The sequence below is a fragment of the Callithrix jacchus genome, chromosome 8 (assembly GCF_049354715.1).
Source record: "Callithrix jacchus isolate 240 chromosome 8, calJac240_pri, whole genome shotgun sequence".
NCBI lineage: Eukaryota > Metazoa > Chordata > Mammalia > Primates > Cebidae > Callithrix > Callithrix jacchus.
Window position 1 is genome coordinate 112,069,513 of NC_133509.1, and position 11,481 is coordinate 112,080,993.

Consider the following 11,481-nt stretch of genomic DNA (forward strand, 5'->3'; position numbering starts at 1 on the left):
GCTTTTTCCTTTCATTTGAGATGGAGGAGGTAACTTTTGTATTTTGAAGAGTGTAGTTAGCTTATTTCCTTTCAGACTTCTCTCCCCACAACCAGGGATGATGTTTCTGCGTGTTTTAAGGAACCATTTTGGGCTGGGTGCAGTGGCTCACACCTGTAATCCCAGCACTTCAGGAGGGCTTTGAGACTAGCCTGGGCAACATGGTGAAACCCTATCTACAAAAAATACAAAAATTAGCTGGACATGGTGGCACACACCTGTAGTGCCAACTACTCTGGAGGCTGAGGTGGGAGTATCACTGGATCCCAGGAGGAAGAGGTTGCAGTGAATCAAAATCATGCCACTGCACTCCAGCCTGGATGACAAAAACCCTGTCTCAAAAAAAAAAGCCAAACAAAAAACAGAACCACTCGGGGTGATTTAACATTATTTTCACTGTCACTAGTCAGAGATGACATAGATGCAGTGATACTTTGTGAGGTCTTTATTCTGGTCCCAGCCTTTTGGGTCACCTTTCATCTGCACCAGAAGAGAGATTAGAGATGAGAAGAAGTCTGCCTGGGTGACACAGCACAATCAGAATCCCTGAGAGAGAGAGGCAGAAGAAAACAGTAACCATGCGCTAGCTCCTACAGCCTGTATCTCTGCTACCTCAGTTTCCTTCAGCAAAAGACGAGTGGTGTAATCCTCACTATGCACTTGACATCCTGAGATGAAGGTGCAATGCAAAGATTGATGTCTCCGAAGTGTTTTAAAACTGCTCCGCGGAGCGAGGCAGCCTCACCGCTCACAGGCCAGTGATGAGATTCTAGTGATGGCATTCAGCCCCTTCATGGTTGTCATTGCTTGGGATAATTAAGGCTATCTTCTACCAAAATCTCATTTACGGTGCGTGGGAGGAGAACAGATACAACCCAGGATGGTTACTCTTTGACTGGCTTCCTGGAAGGAGCTGTTCTGTGGGACCATGTGGGACCATTTTGTCCTTTCTTTTTCTCTCAGAATCCTTCCTTTCCTTTTTTTTTTTTTTTTTTTGTTGTTGTTGTTGTTGTTGAGATGGAGTTTCATTCTTGTCAGGCTGGAGTGCAATGGTGCAATTTCAGCTCACCACAACCTCTGCCTTCTGGGTTCAAGTGTTTCTCCTACCTCAGCCTCCCAAGCAGCTGGAATTATAGGCACGCACCACCATGCCAGTTAATTTTGTATTTTTAGTAGAGACAGGGTTTCTCCATATTGGTCAGGCTGATCTCGAACTCCTGACCTCAGGTGATTCGCCTTTCTCAGCCTCTCAAAGTGCTGGGATTACAGGCGTGAGCACTTTGAGATTACAACACTGTCAAAGTGCTGGGATTACACAGTACCTGGCCCTGCTTTATTCTTAAAACACGTGGCTTTCCTATCTCTTTCTGAAGGATAGTTATGCAAGACAGAATTGCTTGAAAGAACAGTCTGTATGGATCCTGCTTCAAATTACAGCAGCTGGAGGAGATGAGCTGAGCAAAAAAGCAAGACGGGCCCATAGAGTATGAAGTTAACCCAGGGAGTGGGCGGAAGCTGTTAGAAAATGAAGGCGAATGAAAACCGAAAGTTGGATCCTGTGGCCAGCCCGCGTGAGGGCCCTGGCAGGTGGAGTGATTATTATCCTTCCAGCAAGGCAGTCAGAGTGGCTGGAGAGCATGAGAGTAAAAATAGCTGCCTTTACATTTCCTACAGACTCACTAGATCTCAAGAATTTCAGTGGCCTTGCTCGTTCATCCTGGTACATGTCTTTATAACAGAAGAGACCAAAGCCCTCTCTGTTCTCTGGGGACAGCCCACAAAGCCCTTGCCCGCTGGGTGGGCAGATGGGAGTGCCTGGCACGGGGCCTGCCCTTCATTTGAAGGTGAGAGTGAAAAACCAGAAGCCCTGAGAAATCAAGACCTGTCACCACTTATAGATGGTAAACCACAATCATGTCTCTGCAGAGAGCTGGGTTGAAATCATCACCTCCACTCCACCCTTGCACAAGTGAATACTTTGCCCAGTCGGGGGAAGAGAAGCAGCCTTAAGAAGTTCGAATTGAACACCACACTCCCAGCGAGTCCTGCATCATCCTCAACAACGGCTGGAAAACTTGGCCCCAGAGGCCTGGCGGTACTGCTGGTAAACATTTCATTCTGATTCCCCTCTGTGCTCCAGCAAGATTTCTGGGCCTCTTATCACTGGGCTGCTCAGGAAATGCAAATGAGTTTCATTTCAGCAAAACACACAGAGAAAGGGCAGTGAACCGTCACAACAAAGAGCCCCAAATACCAGCCCGACAGCACAGTGACAGGCATGGTTCAGACTGTGTGTTTTCAGTAATGGTCCCCTGGGCTCTACCAGGCCCAGAGGGTAACTTTAAGGTGAAAGAAAGCCTTCTATTTTTTTTTAAAGGATATGCAAGTTGATGTTTGGTGTATTTAGAATTATTGTGCTTTCCCGCCTGTGCTTTTATTCTTGCAGCATTTTATAAGCGCCAGTTGTGCTGTGAAGCTTCTACCTAGTGCATTGCTAACGCTGCTGATTATACTAGTCAGGTTGGGCTGCAGTGACCGTGTCGCTTCTGCTCAGCCCGTGACCAGGACTGGCTCCTGGCCCCATCCGTTGCATGGGGATCAGGACATGTCGGACAGTATGCACTGAATGATTAAAAACAAAACAAGTCAACGTGGCAGAGACATTTAATTCAAGGGAAGGAAAGGTTCTTGGACCCACAGGGTGAGGTGAGCAGGCACCAGAAAACACAAGATCACAGGTCAGCCCTGGGGTAGGTCCCACTTTTAAAATCCTCAAAAACATGGTCCCCATCACTCAGATTTTCACACCTCTCCCCCAGTTTGAAAATTATATTCTCAAAACCTGATCATTTCTTTTTCTGAAAGCTTTAATGATTCCTGCAGTTTACCCGACCAAAGCATTGTTATTGTTATTTCAGGGTAACAAATTTTCAACACCTTTATGTCCCAGCTGACTGAGCTGTGGATATAAAATGGCGGCTAAAACAGACATGAGTTCCTCCTTCTAGACTTGTGGGAAGTAGCAGTGACAATCATTGTTAGTCACTGTTAGTCAATTGCCCCTTTGACAGTTTTGGTCTCTCTAGGTCTTAAACATCCAAACATGGAGTATAAGCCTGTTCAAGGTGCTAAGATGTATCAAAGATAATGCTTTAATAACCTTTGGGGTTAGGACCCTTTGATTAGGGCAAGAGTTCTTAATATGAAACTATGAAGTTGAGAACAGAGGTGTTGAAGAAATTGATAAATCCACCCCAACACACCCAAGCACACTAGGAGGGAGTTAGCAGCAGCAGATTAACCTGTTGAGTGCTCACCTTCCGACTTCCCAGCTCACCCACAACAGCACCTGCACCTGCTTTCCCCAGGTTTCCCGACACAGGCATTCACATGACCCCTTGCTTGACTCACCCCCGTCCTGGCTCTGGCAGCACCAAATACTTGTTGAGGCCCAGGGTTTATAGAAAGATACCTGTGGTCCCTGGCCTTGGAGCCCAGGCATCTGAGCCAGGAGTCATGACCCATGGGAAAAGGAGTGATGCAAGGTTGTGCCTGGTGCCCAAGGAAAATCACAGATCAAAGTCACAGGAGCTCCCTGAGACCTGGAGAGGAACTCAAGATGATTGAGATCTAAGCTCAGTCTTGGCATAGGGCAGAGCTTAGATAAGCCGTCTGTTCCTGGTCAGTCATCTGCAAATAGCCCTTTCACTTCAGATGAAGAACGTAACTTTTGTATTTTGGAGAGTATGTCAGTTACATGGAGACAACATAGGGGAGCAGTAATGTGAGCAGAGGGGTTTCAAGGGAGGTCACCACCTGATACAGGTGTAGACAGGAAGGGGAATAGCGTTTTAGCCAAAGGAAAGAACAGGAGTAGAGACATCTTGGTGAGATGGAAATACGGCTTTAAATCTTGATCTGGTCTCTGCGTGATCCTAGAGAGTTATATAACCTCTCTGTGCCTTGTTTCCTCATTTGTTAAGTTACTGTCAACTCTGAAAGATTGTTGTGTCTTAATGTACAGTGGCTAGTATAGTGGCCTCGTGGTGGGTGCTCAGTAAACAATAATAAGATTGCTACTGCAAGTGAATCATGCTATTCCAAGAACAAAGACTGGGCCCTCTGAGCTGGCTTCAGTCAAAGACCAGCCTTCCACTTTGTACTTACAGGCAGTGGCCAGCAAAACAATCCAGCTCCCTGCCTGCCTCTGGCACCCTGGTGCACCCAGAACAGAGCCCCTCCTTCGTACACACCCTGCAGAATACCTGCCAAGCATGCTCTCCAGCTCTCCCCAGCCTGTCCCAGGCCTCACCCTCCTTTAGAGTTATACAGTTGGTGGGCCGGGAGCTATGGAGGAATCAGCCCTACCGTAGCCAGGTCCTTCATCTCATGCCTGGCCCAGCCTCCTAGCTGGTGACTCAGCCTCCAGGCTCCTGCATAAGCTGTCCTCCACACCTGAATCAGGTGAACTTCCTCAAACCACCTCTGTTCACTTACTGCCTTCCTCAGACACCACTGTAGTGGTTCTAGCCTTGGCTGCATAGCAGAATCCTCTAGGGATCTTTGAACATGCCCAGGCCACTTCCCAGACCTGTCAGACTCTGGGAAAAAGACCTTTCTTCCCCCAGCCCAGGGGGTTATCTCTAAAGCTCCTCAGGTGATTGCAGATAGGCAGCCGAAGCTGGGAACAACTGCAGTGGTTCCCTTGTGGAGGACTGAACCTGGGGCTGGGGTGAGGAGGTGTGGGGACCAGTTCCACACAGCAAAGCAACTGTCATCTACAGTATGGCGAACACCTGGGAGCTTGTGCGAAATGCAGTCACAGGCCCTGCTGATTCAGAATCTACATTTTTAACAAAATCCCCAGTGATTAACACTGGCACCAGCTTTTACTAATTGCTCGCGTAGTCCAAGTCACAGGTGTTTTACACACACCATCTCATTTAATCCTCACCCCTCTCAGCTATGAGCACCCCCTTTTGACAAACAAGGAAAAATCTGCCGTTCCTTCAGCAAATCCTTCCTGAGCACCCACGTGCGAGGCTCTGTGCTAGAGACTGAGAATCAAAAACAGTCGCTCCCCTACTGGGGAAGAGCTCAGAAGCCAATGGGATGTGGATTTCAATGTCTTGCCAGCTGTGTGTTCCTGGGCGACTTCCTCCGCCTCTCTGAGCTCGTTTCCTCTTCCTCTTCTGCCCAACAGGGCTAATAGTCACACCGCACAGGGCTTGGTGCCTTCCCTAAGCCAAGTGCTCACTCACCAGGCCTGGCTCTAGCGCGAGCTCAGGAATGGTCACTATTGTGACAAACACAAAACCCTCCAGGAGACGGGGAGGACCCCGGGCTGTGGTGGCGCCTGAGAGCTAAGAACGTCCCTGGAGGAGCTGGGCTCGGAGCGCGCTCTCGGAGATGCGGTGATGCGCGGAGCCCGGGCGGTGGACACGACTGTAGTGTCCTGCGCTACTTGCCGCTGGCTCCCCGGATCAGGCCGGTTCTCCCCACCTTACGCGTAGATGAATTTCGAGTGAGACCACTGCTGGCATCACGAGTCTGGGCCCCCGATCTCGCCCTTTCCGGCTCGGCGAGAAGGGCCCAGGGAGGCTCCCGCCCGCGGTCCCCGTGCTCCCAGTGTTGGCCGCCAAGCGCAGGGCGCGCGCGCCGGGAGAGTGGAGCGCGGAGACCCGACGGCGCCCCCTCCTGGTGGGCCTGAGCCACGGCCGCGGGCTCCGGCGGGTGCCGGGGAGGCCACGCGCGGCAGCGTCGCAGCCCGAGCCCGGACAGACGTCCCACGCTGCGCGGCCTTCGTCCCTCGGCCGCGGCGATGGAAAGGCGGTCCCGATGCGCGCAGGGGCCTCAGGAATCGGCTTCGGGACCACAAATGGTCCGTGGCCGGCACCATTGCTTCCTGTAATTTAATTTTCTCTCCCGAAAGCGTTGCTAATTACATTCTTCCTCCAGCGAGCCGTCGCCCCCTGTCCCTGCTCGTCTGTTTATTAATTACCCGGCACGTGCGAGGGAATTCATGGCCTCCGCGGCCGGCGCGTCAAGTGGAGGGGCCGCGTTGCCCTTCAGCTGAGCCTCCTGGCTTCCCTCCCTGAGTCTCCTCCCTCTCTTTCCACCTGGAACAAGACAGCAATCCTTGTAGTCTTTGAGCAAATGCAAGAACCGTCCTGCTGCTGGTGACCTCTGCTGCTGGGCACCCAATGCGTGTCACTTCCCCTCCCCTGTCTTTCCAGCTGTGCAGTCGTATTCCCCCTCCCGTCACCGTCCCGCCGCACAGCAAAGCACACGGGGGCTTGTGGAAGGTCTCGCAGCCTATCTAGGGCACAGTTACGACTAAAACTGACCACTCTAGAAGCTTGCCTTTCAGGCATCACAAACTCAGTCTCCAGGGGCCAAATAGCCAAGGGCAGACTGTGTGGTGGCTCTGGGTTGGGCAATAGGGAGGCGTGGAGTCTGTGGCAAAGTAAAAGGCACTTGCCCCTTTGGGGGTCGTTAAAACCACGTGCCCCATTGAGGGCCAAGTGTGCGCAATCCCTGCCAAGTCTAAGACTGAGTCCGGTGTTCACGGAGGGCAGTGACCGGCCCAGGGTCACTCAGGGGCTGAGAGCCACTGGGCACTCCGGGTTCACAGTGTAATCTTTCAGCATTCCACTTACTGACTGGGGACTTGGGAGCAGCCCTGCTCAGCCTGCACTCCCTGCCACCTCAGTTCTTGCCCCTCTGGGCTGCCCTGCCAGCACCCTGTGTGGCCTCCCCAGTGCATGGTGACACAGAGTACCTCACACCTTGGGCACCACTCTCCCTTCCCCTCTACCTAAAATCACCCCTTCAGACAGCTTCTGGCCACCTCACAGCTGTCAATCAAAAAAGAAGGCAGCCTCATTTCAAGGTGTTTCGTGGCAAATACTCCCAGAATTGGAAACAAAGGACCTGGAGAGCCAAAATGCTATTTTGAAGGACATATTCATGGTAGAGGAATTTCAGGCATCACAAGCCGGCCAGAAAGGGGGCATTTGGGGACAGGAAGGCTGAAGAGAAGCCCACACACAGGACTGCCTCTTTGGAAGGCCTCAGCGCCAGCTCTTCTTTGCTCTGGGTTCCAGGTCAGCCCCTTGGTCCTACACAGCTTTTTGGCCTTCCATGGGGGGACCCTCACATGCAACCCCACTTCACTAGCTGTTGCCCCCCGGAGGCTTCTCCTTTCCCTCTGTCATAGACAGGCTTTGCAGATGTTTTGCTCCTCGGATCCCACGTTCATTTTAGTCTTTGGTGCCTTCATGCCCTGGTCAGCAGGGGTGGGGGTAGAGGTGTGCTGGGCTGTGCTTCGCCCTCTGCCAGGGTCTGGTTCCCTCCTGCAGGCACCTCAACACTGCCTGGGAGGGCCGCCATCTAGAACGAGCTTGGGCTTTTTCCCTGGCTAGGGATCATCCTTGAGCCCCAGCCCTGACTGTTTTCAGACCTCCACCAATGCTCTGCCCTGGAAGAAGTGGCTTCATCCGGGGCAATCTGCCCATAATCCTCAGCTGGGAAAGACCTAGGAACCCCCTCCTACTTTCCCTGCAAAGTCACCATAAGCAGCTGACTGTCAGCTCTGCAAGGCGCAAGCTGAGCCTACTTCCTTTCCCTGTATCTACCAGTGCCTATTATGTAGTAGGTGCTCAATAAACGTGTTGAATGAACAGATCAATGAATGAATGAGTAGCAACTTGGCTCCTTGTTAATTTTCAGCAGGGAATGCATTGTGTGTCTATCATATTCCACAATGGAAAGACAGTCTAGTGCCTGGTTAAATAGACCTTGGAGTAGGCAGCCTGGGTTTGAATCCCAGCTCTGCCACTTACTAGCTTAAGACTTTGGCAAATTACACAACCTCTGTGCCTTTTTTTTTTAACCTGGAATGTCAGGGTTATAATAAAACATACCTTGTAGGGTTGCTATAGGGAATACGTGAATTAATACAGATAAAACATGTGTAGGACAAGGGCCTGGCATGTAGGGAAGGCTCAGTAAATCTTGGTTGTTATCACCAGTAGTTTGGGATAGAAAGTTCCCAGGGGGCTGGACCAGTTGAGGAAAGGTCCTATGGAGAAGTGCAGTGTGGAGGAGGGGCTGGGAGGGGCCTAGGCTAAAAGAGGGGGCACACAGGGCCACCAGGTTACGGGTTGTGGGGAGGTGCGCACCAGGGTGCAGAAGGCCATGCAGAGAGGTGCCTTGCCAGTCCAGATGGGGTACTGTACCTAATGAAAGGTCACTCCTTACCTCTCAGGGTCCCGGACTTTCCAGTTCTATTGTAGCTCCTGGAAGCCATCTTGGTAGGAACAGTGTCCTTCCAACGCCATTTGCTGAGGTTGTGCAGGAAGGCAAGAGTGATGGGGAGCTCCCAGAGTGATGGAGAGCTCTTTGGGCCCTGAGAGAGGACTAGGAATCTCTGATGTTCCCATCTTTGGGCTGATTCTTTGGGAAATGAAATTAACCCTCTATCTGTGATCGCCAACCTGAAGACCTGTGGATCCTTTAGAAAAACTAGACATCAATTCATGCTTGACTCGCCCAAATGGGACACCACGAGCTGGTGTGAGCTAGGGTTCTGTAAGAAGTGATCAAAGGATGGAGGCAGGGTCCTTGGGGAGCATGGCCTGAGGACAGAACCTTCAGTTTTGGCTGCAGGTGTGTGCTCACATCCCCTAAATGCAGACTTACAATTTCCAGAAATCACCTGGTATCTCTGCCTCCACACAGTCCCTCCTACCTCCATTCCCACCCACAGCCCTGCCTGGCCACCTCCTATTCATCCCGCATGACCCAGATGTTGCCTCTTCTGGAAAGTCTTCAGGTCCACCCTGGTCAAGTGAGTGCTCTGCTCCAGGCTTCTGTAGCACCCTGTCCGTCCCATCGGCAATTTCATGCCACTGAATCACAACCATCTGCAATTTGTTCTTTTCCTAGTGAGCTCCCTGAGGTCAGGTACTGGGTCCCTTTCATCTTTGCATTCCTGTTCCTTGGCATCATGTCTGGCAGACAGTCAGCATCAATAAATGTTTTTGAGGAATGAGTGGAGGAGCTGGGCCAGTACCGTGCACAGAGAGGGGAGTGAGAGCAGGAGCACAGGCAAACATCAGGAGCAGCCGAGCTACTCCCAGTCGCCTCCTGCCCGCTCCCCCAAGCAGGCTCACTGTGACTGGTAAACAGGCCCAAGGTTCTGCCTCATCACTAACATGTCTCAGATAAGCTAGGAGCAATGCCTCCTCTCTCCCTGTCCATCCCTCCTCTTCTTCCTGGCAGGAGGGGCTGCTTCCCAAGTATCCTTGAAGGCATGCCGAGAGGCAGGGCAGGAGGGAGATGAGGGGGAATCTCATGAGCAATGAGGCCATTTGGTGGACACTGGGTATAGACAGGAGCCACAGTATTTGGGGGACCAAATGTATAGACAGTAACAAGGACAGTCACGTTCCTAAGGAGAAAGATTGGCTAGCAGATGGCCCTGGGACCTAAGGACTGACTTGTTACAGTAGAGGGGACCTGGGTTGATGACTCCTCAAGTTTGTCCTCTTTCCACAACTCCCTGGGTGTCTGAAGCTTAGAGTGAAGCAGTTCCTGCCTCGCCTAATCTGACACTAGGGAATGGGCCAAAGCAGAGTACCCACTTTCTGGATGGAAAGATTGAGACACTGGGGAGCCAAGTATCTCATTCTAACACATAGGCCTCTATTGCCACTGACAGATTATTCCACTCCAGCTTTGGGAGTCATGCTGTAAAGAATGACTGGCAGATGTCCCTGAACCCCTTCCTCTACAGACGAAGAGTGGTTAGTTAAGAATGACACTGTTGAGGCCGGGCGCGGTGGCTCACGCCTGTAATTCCAGCACTTTCGGAGGCCAAGGAGGGCAGATCACCTGAGGCTGGGAGTTCGAGACCAGCCTGACCAACATGGAGAAACCCTGTCTCTACTAAAAATACAAAATTAGCCAGGTGTGGTGGTGCATGCCTGTAATCCCAGCTACTTGGGAGGCTGAGGCAGGAGAATCGCTTGAACCCGGGAGGCAGAGGTTGTGGTGAGTGGAGATCGCACCATTTGCAGTCCAGCCTGGGCAACAAGAGTGAAACTCCATCTCAAAAAAAAATAAAATAAAATAATGACACTATCAACTGTCATCTGATGGGCCAATGAGAGAGGCTGGTGCATGGGATGCACTAGTGTCACAATCTTTTCCACTCCAATCCTCCTAACAATCACCCTGTTCTAACCTTCAGGGCCATCTTGGCCCCTTCCCCAGCATTCCTCCACTTGTGACCTGGGTCTGTGAAGTGCCTCCTATATCCTTCCCCTCTTGCAATCCCACAACCACTATTCCCACCCAGACCCTGGTTATGTCTCACTGAGATACAGCACATGCCTCTTACCAGGTCCCTCAGCTTCCAGTTCCTCCCACTTTTGGTCTATCCTCCAAGGTTGTGCTTTCTGAAATTTACCTCTGATCATGCTGCTCCTTTGCTCAAAACCTTCGGTGGTTTCCTATTGCCTGTCAAATGCCCTCCAGGTCCCTTTGGTTGGCATTCAGAGCCCTGGCTGCTTGGGTCTCTACTCTCAGCCTTAACCTACTCTGCCTCTTCGTGATATACCCAATACCCCAAGGCCCCAGGCCTGTTCTCCATCCCTGGAAATCCCTCTGTGTCCCTCTTTGCCTGCTGAAATCTCGTCCATTTTCCAGGCCCTGTATCATGGAAAGGCCCCAGACCTCACATCAGAATGTGCTCTTTCCCTCCTCTGAGCACTCCCAGAAACCTCTCCCAGGATGGGAACTCCTCAAAGAGAGAGTGGTCTCATCTCTTTTCTAGCCCCACAGTGTGCAAAGCGCAGTCCTGGGCCCATGACAGGAATAAGAGATGTGAAGTAAGCAAATGAGCGCTAAATCTGCATCATTCAGGCAATATTCATTGAGCACCTACTGCGTGCCTAGCCCCTGCTAGGTGTAAAGGATATGACAGTGACGAGGCAAGTATGGTGCCTACCCTGTGGAGTATAGACAGCCCGTGGGCTCTAGAATGTGCTGAGGATTCACCACAGCTCCATTCACCCAGCTCCTGTGGCACCGCTGATCGCCAGTTGGCATGTGTTCAGGGAATGTCCACCATCATGACACTGGGCTAGGCTGAGGGTTCTGTGACAGCTCCTTGCAGTTGGATCCTCCCTCAGTCCAGGCCTGTGTGTCTTTAGGATGAATCAGGGGCCTTGCCTATTCACCTGCTCCGGGTCCACTCCCTGCAGGGCTCAACATGCTCCCAGCTGTCCCCATGGCTGGGAAGTCTAAGACCTCCAGATGTTGCAGGGGCTGAGAGGGAGGCCTGGCCGATCCCTAGGAGCAGTTGGCTCTGTTTGTGGAGGAGGAGCAGAGGGACTCTCTGCACTCTTTTCCTCGCCTGTTTTCTGATATGGGGAT